Source organism: Eleutherodactylus coqui, chromosome 8 (assembly GCF_035609145.1).
Source record: "Eleutherodactylus coqui strain aEleCoq1 chromosome 8, aEleCoq1.hap1, whole genome shotgun sequence".
NCBI lineage: Eukaryota > Metazoa > Chordata > Amphibia > Anura > Eleutherodactylidae > Eleutherodactylus > Eleutherodactylus coqui.
This window is the reverse complement of record NC_089844.1, coordinates 154,721,670-154,746,155: the sequence shown is the minus strand read 5'-3', so window position 1 is coordinate 154,746,155 and position 24,486 is coordinate 154,721,670.

Here is a 24,486-nt window from a genome sequence, read left to right as displayed (position 1 = left end):
AACAAAAGATGCAATGTAGAACTTCATTATAATGTAATATAGAACTCCATTATGATGTCATAATTGTATTGATAGTAAGATAATAGAATGCAGAACTCCATTTCGATGTCATAATGTAATGTATAACACCATTATGATGTCATAATTTGCTAATAGCAAAAGAAGAATGAAAAACTCCATTATGATGTCATAATGTGATGCATAACACCATTATGATGTCATAATGGGTTAAAAGCAAAAGAAGAATGTAGAACTCCAATATGATGTCATAATGTGTTAACAGCAAAAGAAGAATGTAGAACTCCATTATGATGTCATAATTGTATTGATAGTAAGAGAATAGAATGCAGAACTCCATTACGATGTCATAATGCAATGTAAAACTGCATTATGATGCCATAATGTATTCATAGCAAGGGCTAGAATGTACAACTCAATTATGATGTCACAATGTAGTAATAACAAAAGATGCAATGTAGAACTTCATTATAATGTAATATAGAACTCCATTATGATGTCATAATTGTATTGATAGTAAGATAATAAATTGCAGAACTCCATTACGATGTCATAATCTAATGTATAACAACATGATGATGTCATAATTTGTTAAAAGCAAATAATAGAATGCAGAACTCCATTATGATGTCATAATTGTATTGATAGTAAGATAATAGAATGCAGAACTCCATTATGATGTCATAATGTAATGTATAACACCATTATGATGTCATAATGTGTTAACAGCAAAAGAAGAATGTAGAACTCCATTACGATGTCATAATTGTATTGATAGTAAGATAATAGAATGCAGAACTCCATTACGATGTCATAATGTAATGTATAACACCATTATGATGTCATAAATGTATTGATAGTAAGATTATAGAATGCATAACTTCATTACGATGTCATAATGTAATGTATAACACCATTATGATGTCATAATGTGTTAAAAGCAAATAATAGAATGCAGAACCCCATTATGATGTCATAATTGTATTGATAATAAGAGAATAGAATGCAGAACTCCATTACGATGTCATAATGTAATGTATAACACCATTATGATGGCATAATGTGTTAAAAGCAAATAATAGAATGCAGAACTCAATTATGATGTCATAATTGTATTGATAGTAAGATAATAGAATGCAGAACTCCATTATGATGTCATAATGTAATGTAAAACTGCATTATGATATCATAATGTATTCATAGCAAGGGATAGAATGTACAACTCCATTATGATGTCACAATGTAGTAATAACAAAGGATGCAATGTAGAACTTCATTATAATGTAATATAGAACTCCATTATGATGTCATAATTGTATTGATAGTAAGATAATAGAATGCAGAACTCCATTACGATGTCATAATGTAATGCATAACACCATTATGATGTCATAATGTGTTAAAAGCAAATAATAGATAGCAGAACTCCATTACGATGTCATAATTGTATTGATAGTAAGATAATAGAATGCAGAACTCCATTACGATGTCAGAATGTAATGCATAACACCATTATGATGTCATAATTTGTTAATAGCAACAGATAGAATGTAGAACTCCAATATGATGTCATAATGTAATGTATAACACCATTATGATGTCATAATGTGTTAACAGCAAAAGAAGAATGTAGAACTCCATTATGAGTACATAATTGTATTGATAGTAGGAGAATAGAATGTAGAACTCCATTACGATGTCAGAATGTAATGTATAACACCATTATGATGTCATAATGTGTTAAAAGCAAATAATAGAATGCAGAACTCCATTATGATGTCACAATTGTATTGATAGTAAGATAATAGAATGCAGTACTCCATTATGATGTCATAATGTAATGTAAAACTGCGTTATGATGTCATAATGTATTCATAGCAAGGGCTAGAATGTACAACTCCATTATGATGTCACAATGTAGTAATAACAAAAGATGCAATGTAGAACTTCATTATAATGTAATATAGAACTCCATTATGATGTCATAATTGTACTGATAGTAAGATAATAAATTGCAGAACTCTATTACGATGTCATAATCTAATGTATAACAACATGATGATGTCATAATTTGTTAAAAGCAAATAATAGAATGCAGAACTCCATTATGATGTCATAATTGTATTGATAGTAAGATAATAGAATGCAGAACTCCATTATGATGTCATAATGTAATGTATAACACCATTATGATGTCATAATGTGTTAACAGCAAAAGAAGAATGTAGAACTCCATTACGATGTCATAATTGTATTGATAGTAAGATAATAGAATGCAGAACTCCATTACGATGTCATAATGTAATGTATAACACCATTATGATGTCATAAATGTATTGATAGTAAGATTATATAATGCACAACTTCATTACGATGTCATAATGTAATGTATAACACCATTATGATGTCATAATGTGTTAAAAGCAAATAATAGAATGCAGAACTCCATTATGATGTCATAATTGTATTGATAATAAGAGAATAGAATGCAGAACTCCATTACGATGTCATAATGTTATGTATAACACCATTATGATGGCATAATGTGTTAAAAGCAAATAATAGAATGCAGAACTCAATTATGATGTCATAATTGTATTGATAGTAAGATAATAGAATGCAGAACTCCATTATGATGTCATAATGTAATGTAAAACTGCATTATGATATCATAATGTATTCATAGCAAGGGATAGAATGTACAACTCCATTATGATGTCACAATGTAGTAATAACAAAGGATGCAATGTAGAACTTCATTATAATGTAATATAGAACTCCATTATGATGTCATAATTGTATTGATAGTAAGATAATAGAATGCAGAACTCCATTACGATGTCATAATGTAATGCATAACACCATTATGATGTCATAATGTGTTAAAAGCAAATAATAGAATGCAGAACTCCATTACGATGTCATAATTGTATTGATAGTAAGATAATAGAATGCAGAACTCCATTACGATGTCATAATGTAATGCATAACACCATTATGATGTCATAATTTGTTAATAGCAACAGATAGAATGTAGAACTCCAATATGATGTCATAATGTAATGTATAACACCATTATGATGTCATAATGTGTTAACAGCAAAAGAAGAATGTAGAACTCCATTATGATTACATAATTGTATTGATAGTAGGAGCATAGAATGTAGAACTCCATTACGATGTCAGAATGTAATGTATAACACCATTATGATGTCATAGTGTGTTAAAAGTTAATAATAGAATCCAGAACTCCATTATGATGTCATAATTGTATTGATAGTAAGATAATAGAATGCAGAACTTCATTATGATGTCATAATGTAATGAAAAACTGCATTATGATGTCATAATGTATGCATAGCAAGGGATAGAATGTTCAACTTCATTATGATGCCACAATCTAGTAATAACAAAAGATGCAATGTAGAACTTCAGTATAATGTAATATAGAATTCCATTATGATGTCATAATTGTATTGATAGTAAGATAATAGAATTCAGAACTACATTACGATGTCATAAAGTAATGTATAACACCATTATGATGTCATAACTTGTTAATAGCAACGGATAGAATGTTGAACTCCAAAATGATGTCATAATGTAATGTATAACACCATTATGATGTCATAATGTGTTAACAGCAAAAGAAGAATGTAGAACTCCATTATGATGTCATAATTGTATTGATAGTAAGAAAATGGAATGCAGAACTCCATTACGATGTCATAATGTAATGTATAACACCATTATGATGTCATAATTTGTTAATAGCAACAGATAGAATGTAGAACTCCAATATGATGTCATAATGTAATGTATAACACCACTATGATGTCATAATGTGTTAACAGCAAAAGTAGAATGTCGAACTCCATTATGATGTTATAATTGTATTGATAGTAAGAGAATAGAATGCAGAACTCCATTACGATGTCATAATGTAATGTATAACAACATTATGATGTCATGTGTTAAAAGCAAATAATAGAATGCAGAACTCCATTATGATGTCATAATGTAATGTAAAACTGCATTATGATGTCATAATGTATTCAGAGCAAGGGATAGAATGCTCAACTCCATTATGATGTCACAATCTAGTAATAACAAAAGATGCAATGTAGAACTTCATTATAATGTAATATAGAACTCCATTATGATGTCATAATTGTATTGATAGTAAGATAATAGAATGCAGAACTCCATTACGATGTCATAATGTAATGTATAACACCATTATGATGTCATAATTTGCTAATAGCAAAAGAAGAATGAAAAACTCCATTATGATGTCATAATGTGATGCATAACACCATTATGATGTCATAATGTGTTAACAGCAAAAGAAGAATGTAGAACTCCATTATGATGTCATAATTGTATTGATAGTAAGATAATAGAATGCAGAACTCCATTACGATGTCATAATGTAATGTATAACACCAATATGATGTCATAATGTGTTTACAGCAAATAATAGAATGCAGAACTCCATTATGATGTCATAATTGTAATGATAGTAAGATAATAGAATGCAGAACTCCATTACGATGTCATAATGTAATGTATAACACCATTATGATGTCATAATGTGTTAACAGCAAATAATAGAATGCAGAACTCCATTATGATGTCATAATTGTACTGTTAGTAAGATAATAGAATGCAGAACTCCATTATGATGTCATAATGTAATGTAAAACTGCATTATGATGTCATAATGTGTTCATAGCAAGGGCTAGAATCTACAACTCCATTATGATGTCACAATGTAGTAATAACAAAGGATGCAATGTAGAACTTCATTATAATGTAATATAGAACTCCATTATGATGTCATAATTGTATTGATAGTAAGATAATAGAATGCAGAACTCCATTACGATGTCATAATGTAATGCATAACACTATTATGATGTCATAATTTGTTAATAGCAACAGATAGAATGTAGAACTCCAATATGATGTCATAATGTAATGTATAACACCATCATGATGTCATAATGTTTTAACAGCAAAAGAAGAATGTAGAACTGCATTATGATGTCAAAATTGTATTGATAGTAAGATAATAGAATGCAGAACTCCATTACGATGTCATAATGTAATGTATAACACCATTATGATGTCATAATGTGTTAAAAGCAAATAATAGAATGCAGAACTCCATTATGATGTCATAATTGTACTGTTAGTAAGATAATAGAATGCAGAACTCCATTATGATGTCATAATGTAATGTAAAACTGCATTATGATGTCATAATGTATTTCTAGCAAGGGATAGAATATACAACTCCATTATGATGTCACAATCTAGTAATAACAAAAGATGCAATGTAGAACTTCATTATAATGTAATATAGAACTCTATTATGATGTCATAATTGTATTGATAGTAAGATAATAGAATGCAGAACTCCATTACGCTGTCATAATGTAATGTATAACAGCATTATGATGTCATAATGTGTTAAAAGCAAATAATAGAATGCAGAACTCCATTATGATGTCATAATTGTATTGATAGTAAGATAATAGAATGCAGAACTCCATTATGATGTCATAATGTAATGTAAAACTGCATTATGATGTCATAATGTATTCACAGCAAGGGATAGATTGTATAACTCCATTATGATGTCACAATCTAGTAATAACAAAAGATGCAATGTAGAACTTCATTATAATGTTATGTAGAACTCCATCATGATGTTATCATTGTATTGATTGTAAGATAATAGAATGCAGAACTCCATTACGATGTCATAATGTAATGTATAACACCATTATGATGTCATAATGTGTAAAAAAGCAAATAATAGAATGCAGAACTCCATTATGATGTCATAATTGTATTGATAGTAAGATAATAGAATGCAGAACTCCATTATGATGTCATAATGTAATGTAAAACTGCATTATGATGTCATAATGTATTTCTAGCAAGGGATAGAATGTACAACTCCATTATGATGTCACAATCTAGTAATAACAAAAGATGCAATGCAGAACTTCATTATAATGTAATGTAGAACTCCATCATGATGTTATCATTGTATTGATAGTAAGATAATAGAATGCAGAACTCCATTACAATGTCATAATGTAATGTATAACACCATTATGATGTCATAATTTGTTAATAGCAAAATAAGAATGTAGTACTCCATTATGATGTCATAAATGTATTGATAGTAAGATAATAGAATGCAGAACTTCATTACGCTGTCATAATGTAATGTATAACACCATTATGATGTCATAATGTGTTAAAAGCAAATAATAGAATGCAGAACTCCATTATGATGTCATAATTGTATTGATAGTAAGATAATAGAATGCAGAACTCCATTATGATGTCATAATGTAATGTAAAACTGCATTATGATGTCATAATGTATTTCTAGCAAGGGATAGAATATACAACTCCATTATGATGTCACAATCTAGTAATAACAAAAGATGCAATGTAGAACTTCATTATAATGTAATATAGAACTCCATTATGATGTCATAATTGTATTGATAGTAAGATAATAGAATGCAGAACTCCATTACAATGTCATAATGTAATGCATAACACCACTATGATGTCATAATGTGTTAACAGCAAAAGTAGAATGTCGAACTCCATTATGATGTCATAATTGTATTGATAGTAAGAGAATAGAATGCAGAACTCCATTACGATGTCATAATGTAATGTATAACACCATTATGATGTCATGTGTTAAAAGCAAATAATAGAATGCAGAACTCCATTATGATGTCATAATGTAATGTAAAACTGCATTATGATGTCATAATGTATTCACAGCAAGGGATAGAATGCTCAACTCCATTATGATGTCACAATCTAGTAATAACAAAAGATGCAATGTAGAACTTCATTATAATGTAATATAGAACTCCATTATGATGTCATAATTGTATTGATAGTAAGATAATAGAATGCAGAACTCCATTACGATGTCATAATGTAATGTATAACACCATTATGATGTCATAATTTGCTAATAGCAAAAGAAGAATGAAAAACTCGATTATGATGTCATAATGTGATGCATAACACCATTATGATGTCATAATGGGTTAAAAGCAAAAGAAGAATGTAGAACTCCAATATGATGTCATAATGTAATGTATAACACTATTATGATGTCATAATGTGTTAACAGCAAAAGAAGAATGTAGAACTCCAATATGATGTCATAATTGTATTGATAGTAAGAGAATAGAATGCAGAACTCCATTACGATGTCATAATGTAATGTATAACACCAATATGATGTCATAATGTGTTAACAGCAAATAATAGAATGCAGAACTCCATTATGATGTCATAATTGTAATGATAGTAAGATAATAGAATGCAGAACTCCATTACGATGTCATAATGTAATGTATAACACCATTATGATGTCATAATGTGTTAACAGCAAATAATAGAATGCAGAACTCCATTATGATGTCATAATTGTACTGTTAGTAAGATAATAGAATGCAGAACTCCATTATGATGTCATAATGAAATGTAAAACTGCATTATGATGTCATAATGTATTCATAGCAAGGGCTAGAATCTACAACTCCATTATGATGTCACAATGTAGTAATAACAAAGGATGCAATGTAGAACTTCATTATAATGTAATATAGAACTCCATTATGATGTCATAATTGTATTGATAGTAAGATAATAGAATGCAGAACTCCATTACGATGTCATAATGTAATGCATAACACCATTATGATGTCATAATTTGTTAATAGCAACAGATAGAATGTAGAACTCCAATATGATGTCATAATGTAATGTATAACACCATTATGATGTAATAATGTATTAACAGCAAAAGAAGAATGTAGAACTGCATTATGATGTCAAAATTGTATTGATAGTAAGATAATAGAATGCAGAACTCCATTACGATGTCATAATGTAATGTATAACACCATTATGATGTCATAATGTGTTAAAAGCAAATAATAGAATGCAGAACTCCATTATGATGTCATAATTGTACTGTTAGTAAGATAATAGAATGCAGAACTCCATTATGATGTCATAATGTTATGTAAAACTGCATTATGATGTCATAATGTATTTCTAGCAAGGGATAGAATATACAACTCCATTATGATGTCACAATCTAGTAATAACAAAAGATGCAATGTAGAACTTCATTATAATGTAATATAGAACTCTATTATGATGTCATAATTGTATTGATAGTAAGATAATAGAATGCAGAACTCCATTACAATGTCATAATGTAATGTATAACACCATTATGATGTCATAATTTGTTAATAGCAAAATAAGAATGTAGAACTCCATTATGATGTCATTAATGTATTGATAGTAAGATAATAGAATGCAGAACTTCATTACGCTGTCATAATGTAATGTATAACACCATTATGATGTCATAATGTGTTAAAAGCAAATAATAGAATGCAGAACTCCATTATGATGTCATAATTGTATTGATAGTAAGATAATAGAATGCAGAACTCCATTATGATGTCATAATGTAATGTAAAACTGCATTATGATGTCATAATGTATTTCTAGCAAGGGATAGAATATACAACTCCATTATGATGTCACAATCTAGTAATAACAAAAGATGCAATGTAGAACTTCATTATAATGTAATATAGAACTCCATTATGATGTCATAATTTTATTGATAGTAAGATAATAGAATGCAGAACTCCATTACAATGTCATAATGTAATGTATAACACCATTATGATGTCATAATTTGTTAATAGCAAAATAAGAATGTAGAACTCCATTATGATGTCATAAATGTATTGATAGTAAGATAATAGAATGCAGAACTTCATTACGCTGTCATAATGTAATGTATAACACCATTATGATGTCATAATGTGTTAAAAGCAAATAATAGAATGCAGAACTCCATTATGATGTCATAATTGTATTGATAGTAAGATAATAGAATGCAGAACTCCATTATGATGTCATAATGTAATGAAAAACTGCATTATGATGTCATAATGTATTCACAGCAAGGGATAGATTGTATAACTCCATTATGATGTCACAATCTAGTAATAACAAAAGATGCAATGTAGAACTTCATTATAATGTTATGTAGAACTCCATCATGATGTTATCATTGTATTGATTGTAAGATAATAGAATGCAGAACTCCATTACGATGTCATAATGTAATGTATAACACCATTATGATGTCATAATGTGTAAAAAAGCAAATAATAGAATGCAGAACTCCATTATGATGTCATAATTGTATTGATAGTAAGATAATAGAATGCAGAACTCCATTATGATGTCATAATGTAATGTAAAACTGCATTATGATGTCATAATGTATTTCTAGCAAGGGATAGAATGTACAACTCCATTATGATGTCACAATCTAGTAATAACAAAAGATGCAATGCAGAACTTCATTATAATGTAATGTAGAACTCCATCATGATGTTATCATTGTATTGATAGTAAGATAATAGAATGCAGAACTCCATTACAATGTCATAATGTAATGTATAACACCATTATGATGTCATAATTTGTTAATAGCAAAATAAGAATGTAGTACTCCATTATGATGTCATAAATGTATTGATAGTAAGATAATAGAATGCAGAACTTCATTACGCTGTCATAATGTAATGTATAACACCATTATGATGTCATAATGTGTTAAAAGCAAATAATAGAATGCAGAACTCCATTATGATGTCATAATTGTATTGATAGTAAGATAATAGAATGCAGAACTCCATTATGATGTCATAATGTAATGTAAAACTGCATTATGATGTCATAATGTATTTCTAGCAAGGGATAGAATATACAACTCCATTATGATGTCACAATCTAGTAATAACAAAAGATGCAATGTAGAACTTCATTATAATGTAATATAGAACTCCATTATGATGTCATAATTGTATTGATAGTAAGATAATAGAATGCAGAACTCCATTACAATGTCATAATGTAATGCATAACACCACTATGATGTCATAATGTGTTAACAGCAAAAGTAGAATGTCGAACTCCATTATGATGTCATAATTGTATTGATAGTAAGAGAATAGAATGCAGAACTCCATTACGATGTCATAATGTAATGTATAACACCATTATGATGTCATGTGTTAAAAGCAAATAATAGAATGCAGAACTCCATTATGATGTCATAATGTAATGTAAAACTGCATTATGATGTCATAATGTATTCACAGCAAGGGATAGAATGCTCAACTCCATTATGATGTCACAATCTAGTAATAACAAAAGATGCAATGTAGAACTTCATTATAATGTAATATAGAACTCCATTATGATGTCATAATTGTATTGATAGTAAGATAATAGAATGCAGAACTCCATTACGATGTCATAATGTAATGTATAACACCATTATGATGTCATAATTTGCTAATAGCAAAAGAAGAATGAAAAACTCGATTATGATGTCATAATGTGATGCATAACACCATTATGATGTCATAATGGGTTAAAAGCAAAAGAAGAATGTAGAACTCCAATATGATGTCATAATGTAATGTATAACACTATTATGATGTCATAATGTGTTAACAGCAAAAGAAGAATGTAGAACTCCAATATGATGTCATAATTGTATTGATAGTAAGAGAATAGAATGCAGAACTCCATTACGATGTCATAATGTAATGTATAACACCAATATGATGTCATAATGTGTTAACAGCAAATAATAGAATGCAGAACTCCATTATGATGTCATAATTGTAATGATAGTAAGATAATAGAATGCAGAACTCCATTACGATGTCATAATGTAATGTATAACACCATTATGATGTCATAATGTGTTAACAGCAAATAATAGAATGCAGAACTCCATTATGATGTCATAATTGTACTGTTAGTAAGATAATAGAATGCAGAACTCCATTATGATGTCATAATGAAATGTAAAACTGCATTATGATGTCATAATGTATTCATAGCAAGGGCTAGAATCTACAACTCCATTATGATGTCACAATGTAGTAATAACAAAGGATGCAATGTAGAACTTCATTATAATGTAATATAGAACTCCATTATGATGTCATAATTGTATTGATAGTAAGATAATAGAATGCAGAACTCCATTACGATGTCATAATGTAATGCATAACACCATTATGATGTCATAATTTGTTAATAGCAACAGATAGAATGTAGAACTCCAATATGATGTCATAATGTAATGTATAACACCATTATGATGTAATAATGTATTAACAGCAAAAGAAGAATGTAGAACTGCATTATGATGTCAAAATTGTATTGATAGTAAGATAATAGAATGCAGAACTCCATTACGATGTCATAATGTAATGTATAACACCATTATGATGTCATAATGTGTTAAAAGCAAATAATAGAATGCAGAACTCCATTATGATGTCATAATTGTACTGTTAGTAAGATAATAGAATGCAGAACTCCATTATGATGTCATAATGTTATGTAAAACTGCATTATGATGTCATAATGTATTTCTAGCAAGGGATAGAATATACAACTCCATTATGATGTCACAATCTAGTAATAACAAAAGATGCAATGTAGAACTTCATTATAATGTAATATAGAACTCTATTATGATGTCATAATTGTATTGATAGTAAGATAATAGAATGCAGAACTCCATTACAATGTCATAATGTAATGTATAACACCATTATGATGTCATAATTTGTTAATAGCAAAATAAGAATGTAGAACTCCATTATGATGTCATTAATGTATTGATAGTAAGATAATAGAATGCAGAACTTCATTACGCTGTCATAATGTAATGTATAACACCATTATGATGTCATAATGTGTTAAAAGCAAATAATAGAATGCAGAACTCCATTATGATGACATAATTGTATTGATAGTAAGATAATAGAATGCAGAACTCCATTATGATGTCATAATGTAATGTAAAACTGCATTATGATGTCATAATGTATTTCTAGCAAGGGATAGAATATACAACTCCATTATGATGTCACAATCTAGTAATAACAAAAGATGCAATGTAGAACTTCATTATAATGTAATATAGAACTCCATTATGATGTCATAATTTTATTGATAGTAAGATAATAGAATGCAGAACTCCATTACAATGTCATAATGTAATGTATAACACCATTATGATGTCATAATTTGTTAATAGCAAAATAAGAATGTAGAACTCCATTATGATGTCATAAATGTATTGATAGTAAGATAATAGAATGCAGAACTTCATTACGCTGTCATAATGTAATGTATAACACCATTATGATGTCATAATGTGTTAAAAGCAAATAATAGAATGCAGAACTCCATTATGATGTCATAATTGTATTGATAGTAAGATAATAGAATGCAGAACTCCATTATGATGTCATAATGTAATGAAAAACTGCATTATGATGTCATAATGTATTCACAGCAAGGGATAGATTGTATAACTCCATTATGATGTCACAATCTAGTAATAACAAAAGATGCAATGTAGAACTTCATTATAATGTAATGTAGAACTCCATCATGATGTTATCATTGTATTGATTGTAAGATAATAGAATGCAGAACTCCATTACGATGTCATAATGTAATGTATAACACCATTATGATGTCATAATGTGTTAAAAAGCAAATAATAGAATGCAGAACTCCATTATGATGTCATAATTGTATTGATAGTAAGATAATAGAATGCAGAACTCCATTATGATGTCATAATGTAATGTAAAACTGCATTATGATGTCATAATGTATTTCTAGCAAGGGATAGAATGTACAACTCCATTATGATGTCACAATCTAGTAATAACAAAAGATGCAATGCAGAACTTCATTATAATGTAATGTAGAACTCCATCATGATGTTATCATTGTATTGATAGTAAGATAATAGAATGCAGAACTCCATTTCGATGTCATAATGTAATGTATAACACCATTATGATGTCATAATGTGTTAAAAGCAAATAATAGAATGCAGAACTCCATTATGATGTCATAATTGTATTGATAGTAAGAGAATAGAATGCAGAACTTCATTACGATGTCATAATGTAATGTTTAACACCATTAGATGTCATACTGTGTTAAAAGCAAATAATAGAATGCAGAACTCCATTATGATGTCATAATTGTATTGATAGTAAGATAATAGAATGCAGAACTCCATAACAATGTCATAATGTAATGTATAACACCATTATGATGTCATAATTAGAGATGAGCGAGCGTACTCGGATAAGTACTACTCGCTCGAGTAATTGGCTTTATCCGAGTATCGCTGTGCTCGGGTCTAAAGATTCTGGTGCCGGCACGGAGTGGGGAGCTGCAGGGGACAGCGGGGAGGAACGGAGGTAAGATCTTTCTCTCCTTCTCTCCCGCCCGCTCTCCCCTGCTCCCCGCTGCGACTCACCTGTCAGCCGCAGCGGCACCCGAATCTTTAGACCCGAACACAGCGATACTCGGATAAAGCCATCTACTCGAGCGAGTAATGCTTATCCGAGAACGCTCGCTCATCTCTAGTCATAATGTAATGTATAACACCATTATGATGTCATAATGTGTTAACAGCAAAAGAAGAATGTAGAACTCCATTATGATGTCATAATTGTATTGATAGTAAGATAATAGAATGCAGAACTTCATTATGATGTCATAATGTAATGAAAAACTGCATTATGATGTCATAATGTATTCATAGCAAGGGATAGAATGTTCAACTTCATAATGATGCCACAATCTAGTAATAACAAAAGATGCAATGTAGAACTTCAGTATAATGTAATATAGAATTCCATTATGATGTCATAATTGTATTGATAGTAAGATAATAGAATTCAGAACTACATTACGATGTCATAAAGTAATGTATAACAGCATTATGATGTCATAACTTGTTAATAGCAACGGATAGAATGTGGAACTCCAAAATGATGTCATAATGTAATGTATAACACCATTATGATGTCATAATGTGTTAACAGCAAAAGAAGAATGTAGAACTCCATTATGATGTCATAATTGTATTGATAGTAAGAAAATGGAATGCAGAGCTCCATTACGATGTCATAATGTAATGTATAACACCATTATCTATATATATAAAATTGAATGTATGTCTGTCTGCGTGCGTGTCTGCGTGCGTGTCTGTTTGTCCTTTATGCGCTACTACACCATTCATCCGATCGCCATGAAACTTTGGGAAGTTGTTAAGTACACTCCTGGGAAGATTATAGGCATAGTACAAATATCCTACGATAAATGGCGCGCGAGCGTCGTCGAAAGTTACGCCCCCCCCCCCACGTAGATCGAATAAGTAAGCCACCTGCTATTGTGATGTCATCACTGATGTCATCAACATCGGACGCCCTTGAACATGCCCCAACATGTTCTATAAAGCTGCATTGTGATGTCATTAAGGCTCTATTATGACACGTACAGCATGGAACCACTAGAGCACGCCAGCCAATTACCATTGGAGTTGGAAGTGGGTAAACAAGTACTAGGATATCTTCCTAAGAAGCCACAGCAGCCGGATAAATTGTATGTTCCACCCAACGGCTATTTTATTCAGCCCGCAAGGGGGAAGCAGCGGCCTACAAAATCTCGTTCAGGTAGGTAGGTTCAGTTCTTGGAGGTTGGGGAATGCTTATGGGCAAGGCCTTATGTCTCATCCCAACTCGATTATTAGCGTCCAAATTTTCAATGTCATAGAAACTTGAAATTTGGCACGAGCATTGATTATGTCATAAATAGGAAAAGTTAATGGGTCCCAACTCGATTATTCAATTCAAAGCGCCAAAGAATTAGCGTTCAAATTTTACGTACGGAATCTAATTCTCTCATTTCCTGATGTCATAGATAGATAGATAGACTGTAAGCAATAACCCTGATAGATAGATAGATAGATAGATAGATATAATTCTCTCATTTCCTGATGTCATAGATAGATAGATAGATAGATAGATAGATAGATAGATAGACTGTATGCAATAACCTAGATAGATAGATAGACTGTATGCAATGACACGTACAGCTTGAAACCATAAATGCTAGAGCACGCCAGCCATTTACAGTCAGTCTCCATTGGAGTTGGAAGTGGGCAAACATGTACTAGGCTATCTTCCCAAGAAGCCACAGCAGCCGGATAAATTAGATGTTCCACACAACGGCTATTTTATTCAGCCTGCAAGGGGGAAGCAGCGGCCTACAAAACCTCAGTGGTCGCTGCTGCCGTCATCTAGATATATAAAAACGAAGTATGTATGTATGTCTGTCTTCGCAGCAACGCGCGACGGGTACGCTAGTGATTTCATAAATTATTAATAGCAACAGATAGAATGTAGAACTCCAATATGACGTCATAATGTAATGTATAACACCATTATGATGTCATAATGTGTTAACAGTAGAGATGAGCGAACGTACTCGGATAGGCACTACTCGTCCGAGTAATGTGCCTTATCCGAGTACCGCTGTGCTCGTGCTCAAAGATTCGGGACGCGCTGCGGAGCGGGGAGCTGCAGGGGAGAGCGGGGAGGAACGGAGGGGAGATCTTTCTCTCCTTCTCTCACGGCCGCTCTGCCCCGCTCCCCGCTCCGACTCACCTGTCAGCAGTGGAGCGCCCCGAATCTTTGAGCACGAGTACTGCGGTACTCCGATAAGGCACATTACTCGGACGAGTAGTGCCTATCCGAGTACGTTCGCTCATCTCTAGTTAACAGCAAAAGTAGAATGTAGAACTCGAATATGATGTCATAATTGTATTGACAGTAAGAGAATAGAATGCAGAAATCTATTACGATGTCATAATGTAATGTATAACACCATTATGATGTCATAATGTGTTAACAGCAAAAGAAGAATGTAGAACTCGAATATGATGTCATAATTGTATTGATAGTAAGAGAATAGAATGCAGAACTCTACTACGATGTCATAATGTAATGTATAACAACAATATGATGTCATAATGTGATAACAGCAAATAATAGAATGCAGAACTCCATTATGATGTTATAATTGTATTGATAGTAAGATAATAGAATGCAGAACTCCATGATGATGTCATAATGTAATGCATAACACCATTATGATGTCATAATGTGTTAACATCAAAAGAAGAAAGAAGAACTCCATGATGATGTCATAATGTAATGCATAACACCATTATGATGTCATAATGTGTTAACAGCAAAAGAAGAATGTAGAACTCCAATATGATGTCATAATTGTATTGATAGTAAGAGAATAGAATGCAGAACTTTAGTATGATGTCATAACGTAATGTAAAACTGCATTATGATGTCATAATGTATTCATAGCAAGGGATAGAATGTACAACTCCATTATGATGTCACAATCTAGTAATAACAAATGATGCAATGTAGAACTTCATTATAATGTAATATAGAACTCCATTATGATGTTAGAATTGTATCGATAGTAAGATAATAGAATGCAGAACTCCATTATGATGTCATAATGTAATGCGTAACACCATTATGATTTCATAAATTATTAATAGCAACAGGTAGAATGTAGAACTCCAATATGACGTCATAATGTAATGTATAACACCATTATGATGTCATAATGTGTTAACAGCAAAAGAAGAATGTAGAACTCCATTATGATGTCATAATGTAATGTATAACTCCATTATGATGTCATAATTGTATTGATAGTAAGATAATAGAATGCAGAACTCCATTATGATGTCATAATGTAATGTAAAACTGCATTATGATGTCATAATGTATTCATAGCAAGGGATAGAATGTACAACTCCATTATGATGTCACAATCTAGTAATAACAAATGATGCAATGTAGAACTTAATTATAATGTAATATAGAACTCCATTATGATGTTAGAATTGTATCGATAGTAAGATAATAGAATGCAGAACTCCATTATGATGTCATAATGTAATGCGTAACACCATTATGATTTCATAAATTATTAATAGCAACAGGTAGAATGTAGAACTCCAATATGACATCATAATGTAATGTATAACACCATTATGATGTCATAATGTGTTAACAGCAAGAGAAGAATGTAGAACTCCATTATGATGTCATAATTTAATGTATAACTCCATTATGATGTCATAATTGTATTGATAGTAAGATAATAGAATGCAGAACTCCATTATGATGTCATAATGTAATGTAAAACTGCATTATGATGTCATAATGTGTTAACACCATTATGATGTCATAATGTGTTAACAGCAAATAATAGAATGCAGAACTCCATTATGATGTCATAATTGTATAGATAGTAAGAGACTAGAATGCAGAACTCCATTATGATGTCATAATGTAATGCAAAACTGCATTATGATGTCATAATGTATTCATAGCAAGGGATAGAATGTATAACACCATTATAATATCATAATGTGTTAAAAGCAAAGGAAGAATGTAGAACTCCATTATGATGTCATAATTGTATTGCTAGTAAGAGAATAGAATGCAGAACTCCATTAGGATGTCATAATGTAATGTATAACATCAATATGATGTCATAATGTGTTAACAGCCAAACAAGAATGTAGTACTCCATTATGATGTCATAATGTAATGCATAACTCCATTATTATGTCATAATGTGTTAACAGCAAAAGAAGAATGAAGAACTCCAATATGATGTCATAATGTAATGCATAACACCATTATGATGTCATAATGTGTTAACAGCAAAAGACGAATGTAGAACTCCATTACGATGTAATAATGTAATGCATAACACCAATATGATGTCATAATGTGTTAACAGCAAATAAAAGAATGCAGAACTCAATTATGATCTCATAATTGTATTGATAGTAAGATTATTGAATGCAGAACTCCATTATGATGTCATAATGTAATGTAAAACTGCATTATGATGTCATAATGTATTCATAGCAAGGGATAGAATGTACAACTCCATTATGATGTCACAATCTAGCAATAACAAAGGATGCAATGTAGAACTTCATTATAATGTAATATAGAACTCCATTATGATGTTAGAATTGTATTTAAAGTAAGATAATAGAATGCAGAACTCCATTATGATGTCATAATATAATGCATAACACCATTATGATTTCATAAATTATTAATAGCAACAGATAGAATGTAGAACTCCAATATGACGTCATAATGTAATGTATAACACCATTATGATGTCATAATGTGTTAACAGCAAAAGAAGAATGTAGTACTCCAATATGATGTCATAATTGTATTGATAGTAAGAGAATAGAATGCAGAACTCTATTACAATGTCATAATGTAATGTATAACACCAATATGATGTCATAATGTGATAACAGCAAATAATAGAATGCAGAACTCCATTATGATGTCATAATTGTATTGATAGTAAGAAAATAGAATGCAGAACTCCATTATGATGTCATAATGTAATGCATAACACCATTATGATTTCATAAATTATTAATAGCAACAGATAGAATGTAGAACTCCAATATGACGTCATAATGTAATGTATAACACCATTATGATGTCATAATGTGTTAACAGTAGAGATGAGCGAACGTACTCGGATAGGCACTACTCGTCCGAGTAAAGTGCCTTATCCGAGTACCGCTGTGCTCGTGCTCAAAGATTCGGGACGCGCTGCGGAGCGGGGAGCTGCAGGGGAGAGCGGGGAGGAACGGAGGGGAGATCTTTCTCTCCTTCTCTCACGGCCGCTCTGCCCCGCGCCCCGCTCCGACTCACCTGTCAGCAGCGGAGCGCCCCGAATCTTTGAGCACGAGTACTGCGGTACTCCGATAAGGCACATTACTCGGACGAGTAGTGCCTATCCGAGTACGTTCGCTCATCTCTAGTTAACAGCAAAAGAAGAATGTAGAACTCGAATATGATGTCATAATTGTATTGATAGTAAGAGAATAGAATGCAGAACTCTACTACGATGTCATAATGTAATGTATAACAAAAATATGATGTCATAATGTGATAACATCAAAAGAAGAAAGAAGAACTCCATGATGATGTCATAATGTAATGCATAACACCATTATGATGTCATAATGTGTTAACATCAAAAGAAGAAAGAAGAACTCCATGATGATGTCATAATGTAATGCATAACACCATTATGATGTCATAATGTGTTAACAGCAAAAGAAGAATGTAGAACTCCAATATGATGTCATAGTGTAATGCATATCACCATTATGATGTCATAATGTGTTAACAGCAAAAGAAGAATGTAGAACTCCATTATGATGTCATAATGTAATGTATAACACCATTATGATGTCATAATGTGTTAACAGCAAAAGAAGAATGTAGAACTCCATTATGATGTCATAATGTAATGTATAACTCCATTATGATGTCATAATTGTATTGATAGTAAGATAATAGAATGCAGAACTCCATTATGATGTCATAATGTAATGTAAAACTGCATTATGATGTCATAATGTATTCATAGCAAGGGATAGAATGTACAACTCCATTATGATGTCACAATCTAGTAATAACAAATGATGCAATGTAGAACTTAATTATAATGTAATATAGAACTCCATTAAGATGTTAGAATTGTATCGATAGTAAGATAATAGAATGCAGAACTCCATTATGATGTCATAATGTAATGCGTAACACCATTATGATTTCATAAATTATTAATAGCAACAGGTAGAATGTAGAACTCCAATATGACATCATAATGTAATGTATAACACCATTATGATGTCATAATGTGTTAACAGCAAGAGAAGAATGTAGAACTCCATTGTGATGTCATAATTTAATGTATAACTCCATTATGATGTCATAATTGTATTGATAGTAAGATAATAGAATGCAGAACTCCATTATGATGTCATAATGTAATGTAAAACTGCATTATGATGTCATAATGTGTTAACACCATTATGATGTCATAATGTGTTAACAGCAAATAATAGAATGCAGAACTCCATTATGATGTCATAATTGTATAGATAGTAAGAGACTAGAATGCAGAACTCCATTATGATGTCATAATGTAATGCAAAACTGCATTATGATGTCATAATGTATTCATAGCAAGGGATAGAATGTATAACACCATTATAATATCATAATGTGTTAAAAGCAAAGGAAGAATGTAGAACTCCATTATGATGTCATAATTGTATTGCTAGTAAGAGAATAGAATGCAGAACTCCATTAGGATGTCATAATGTAATGTATAACATCAATATGATGTCATAATGTGTTAACAGCCAAACAAGAATGTAGTACTCCATTATGATGTCATAATGTAATGCATAACTCCATTATGATGTCATAATGTGTTAACAGCAAAAGAAGAATGTAGAACTCCAATATGATGTCATAATGTAATGCATAACACCATTATGATGTCATAATGTGTTAACAGCAAAAGACGAATGTAGAACTCCATTACGATGTAATAATGTAATGCATAACACCAATATGATGTCATAATGTGTTAACAGCAAATAATAGAATGCAGAACTCAATTATGATCTCATAATTGTATTGATAGTAAGATTATTGAATGCAGAACTCCATTATGATGTCATAATGTAATGTAAAACTGCATTATGATGTCATAATGTATTCATAGCAAGGGATAGAATGTACAACTCCATTATGATGTCACAATCTAGTAATAACAAATGATGCAATGTAGAACTTCATTATAATGTAATATAGAACTCCATTATGATGTTAGAATTGTATCGATAGTAAGATAATAGAATGCAGAACTCCATTATGATGTCATAATGTAATGCGTAACACCATTATGATTTCATAAATTATTAATAGCAACAGGTAGAATGTAGAACTCCAATATGACATCATAATGTAATGTATAACACCATTATGATGTCATAATGTGTTAACAGCAAGAGAAGAATGTAGAACTCCATTATGATGTCATAATTTAATGTAGAACTCCATTATGATGTCATAATTGTATTGATAGTAAGATAATAGAATGCAGAACTCCATTATGATGTCATAATGTAATGTAAAACTGCATTATGATGTCATAATATAATGCATAACACCATTATGATTTCATAAATTATTAATAGCAACAGATAGAATGTAGAACTCCAATATGATGTCATAATGTAATGTATAACACCATTATGATGTCATAATGTGTTAACAGCAAAAGAAGAAAGTAGAACTCCATTATGATGTCATAATGTAATGTATAACACCATTATGATGTCATAATGTGTTAACAGCAATAGAAGAATGTAGAACTCCAATATGATGTCATAATTGTATTGATAGTAAGAGAATAGAATGCAGAACTCCATTACGATGTCATAATGTAATGTATAACACCAATATGATGTCATAATGTGTTAACAGCAAATAATAGAATGCAGAACTGCATTATGATGTCATATTTGTATTGATAGTAAGATAATAGAATGCATAACTCCATTATGATGTCATAATGTAATGCATAACACCATTATGATATCATAATGTGTTAACAGCAAAAGAAGAATGAAGAACTCCATTATGATGTCATAATGTAATGCATAACATCATTATGATGTCATAATGTGTTAACAGCAAAAGAAGAATGTAGAACTCCAATATGATGTCATAATATAATGTATAACACCAATATGATGTCATAATGTGTTAACAGCAAATAATAGAATGCAGAACTGCATTATGATGTCATAATTGTATTGATAGTAAGATAATAGAATGCAGAACTCCATTATGATGTCATAATGTAATGTAAAACTGCATTATGATGTCATAAGGTATTCATAGCAAGGGATAGAATGTACAACTCCATTATGATGTCACAATCTAGTAATAACAAATGATGCAATGTAGAACTTCATTATAATGTAATATAGAACTCCATTATGATGTTAGAATTGTATTGATAGTAAGATAATAGAATGCAGAACTCCATTATGATGTCATAATGTAATACATAACACCATTATGATTTCATAAATTATTAATAGCAACAGATAGAATGTAGAACTCCAATATGACGTCATAATGTAATGTATAACACCATTATGATGTCATAATTTGTTAACAGCAAAAGAAGAATGTAGAACTCCATTATGATGTCATAATTGTATTGATAGTAAGGTAATAGAATGCAGAACTCCATTACGATGTCATAACATAATGTAAAACTGCATTATGATGTCATAATGTTATGTATAACACCAATATAATGTCATAATGTGTTAAAAGCAAAAGAAGAATGTAGAACTCCATTATGATGTTATAATTGTATTGATAGTAAGATAATAGAATGCAGAACTCCATTATGATGTCATAATGCAATGAATAACACCGTTATAATGTCATAATGTGTTAACAGCAAATAATAGAATGCAGACCTCCATTATGATGTCATAATGTAATGCACAACTGCATTATGATGTCATAATGTATTCACAGCAAGGGATAGAATGTACAACTCCATTATGATGTCACAATCTAGTAATAAAAAAGATGCAATGTAGAACTTCATTATAATGTAATATGGAACTCCATTATGATGTCATAATGTGTTAACAGCAAAAGAAGAATGTAGAACTCCATTATGATGTCATAATGTAATGTATAACACCATTATGATGTCATAATGTGTTAACAGCAAAAGAAGAATGTAGAACTCCAATATGATGTCATAATTGTATTGAAAGTAAGAGAATAGAATGCAGAACTCTATTACGATGTCATAATGTAATGTATAACACCAATATGATGTCATAATGTGTTAACAGCAAATAATAGAATGCAGAACTCCATTATGATCTCATAATTGTATTGATAGTAAGATAATAGAATGCAGAACTCTATTATGATGTCATAATGTAATGTAAAACTGCATTATGATGTTATAATGTATTCATAGCAAGGGATAGAATGTACAGCTCCATTATGATGTCACAATCTAGTAATAACAAATGATGCAATGTAGAACTTCATTATAATGTAATATAGAACTCCATTATGATGTTAGAATTGTATTGATAGTAAGATAATAGAATGCAGAACTCCATTATGATGTCATAATGTAATACATAACACCATTATGGTTTCATAAATTATTAATAGCAACAGATAGAATGTAGAACTCCAATATGACGTCATAATGTAATGTATAACACCATTATGATATCATAATTTGTTAACAGCAAAAGAAGAATGTAGAACTCCATTATGATGTCATAATTGTATTGATAGTAAGGTAATAGAATGCAGAACTCCATTACGATGTCATAATGTAATGCATAACACCATTATGATGTCATAATGTGTTAACAGCCAAAGAAGAATGTAGAACTCCATTATGATGTCATAATGTTATGCATAACACCATCATGATGTCATAATGTGTTAACAGCAAAAGAAGAATGTAGAACTCCAATATGATGTCATAATGTAATGCATAACACCATTATGATGTCATAATGTGTGAACAGCAAAAGAAGAATGTAGAACTCCATTATGATGTCATAATTGTATTGATAGTAAGAGAATAGAATGCAGAACTCCATTACGTTGTCATAATGTAATGTATAACACCAATATGATGTCATAATGTGTTAACAGCAAATAATAGAATGCAAAACTCCATTATGATCTCATAATTGTATTGATAGTAAGATAATAGAATGTAGAACTCCATTATGATGTCATAATGTAAAACTGCATTATGATGTCATAATGTATTCATAGCAAGGGATAGAATGTACAACTCCATTATGATGTCACAATCTAGCAATAACAAAGGATGCAATGTAGAACTTCATTATAATGTAATATAGAACTCCATTATGATGTTAAAATTGTATTGCTAGTAAGATAATAGAATGCAGAACTCCATTATGATGTCATAATGTAATGCATAACACCATTATGATTTCATAAATTTTTAATAGCAACAGATAGAATGTAGAACTCCAATATGACGTCATAATGTAATGTATAACACCATTATGATGTCATAATGTGTTAACAGCAAAAGAAGAATGTAGAACTCCATTATGATGTCATAATGTAATGTATAACAAAATTATGATGTCATAATGTGTTAACAGCAAAAGAAGAATGTAGAACTCCAATATGATGTCATAATTGTATTGATAGTAAGAGAATAGAATGCAGAACTCTATTACGATGTCATAATGTAATGTATAACACCAATATGATGTCATAATGTGTTAACAGCAAATAATAGAATGCAGAACTCCATTATGATGTCATAATTGTATTGATAGTAAGATAATAGAATGCAGAACTCCATTATGATGTCATAATGTAATGTACAACTCCATTATGATGTCACAATCTAGTAATAACAAATGATGCAATGTAGAACTTCATTATAATGTAATATAGAACACCATAATGA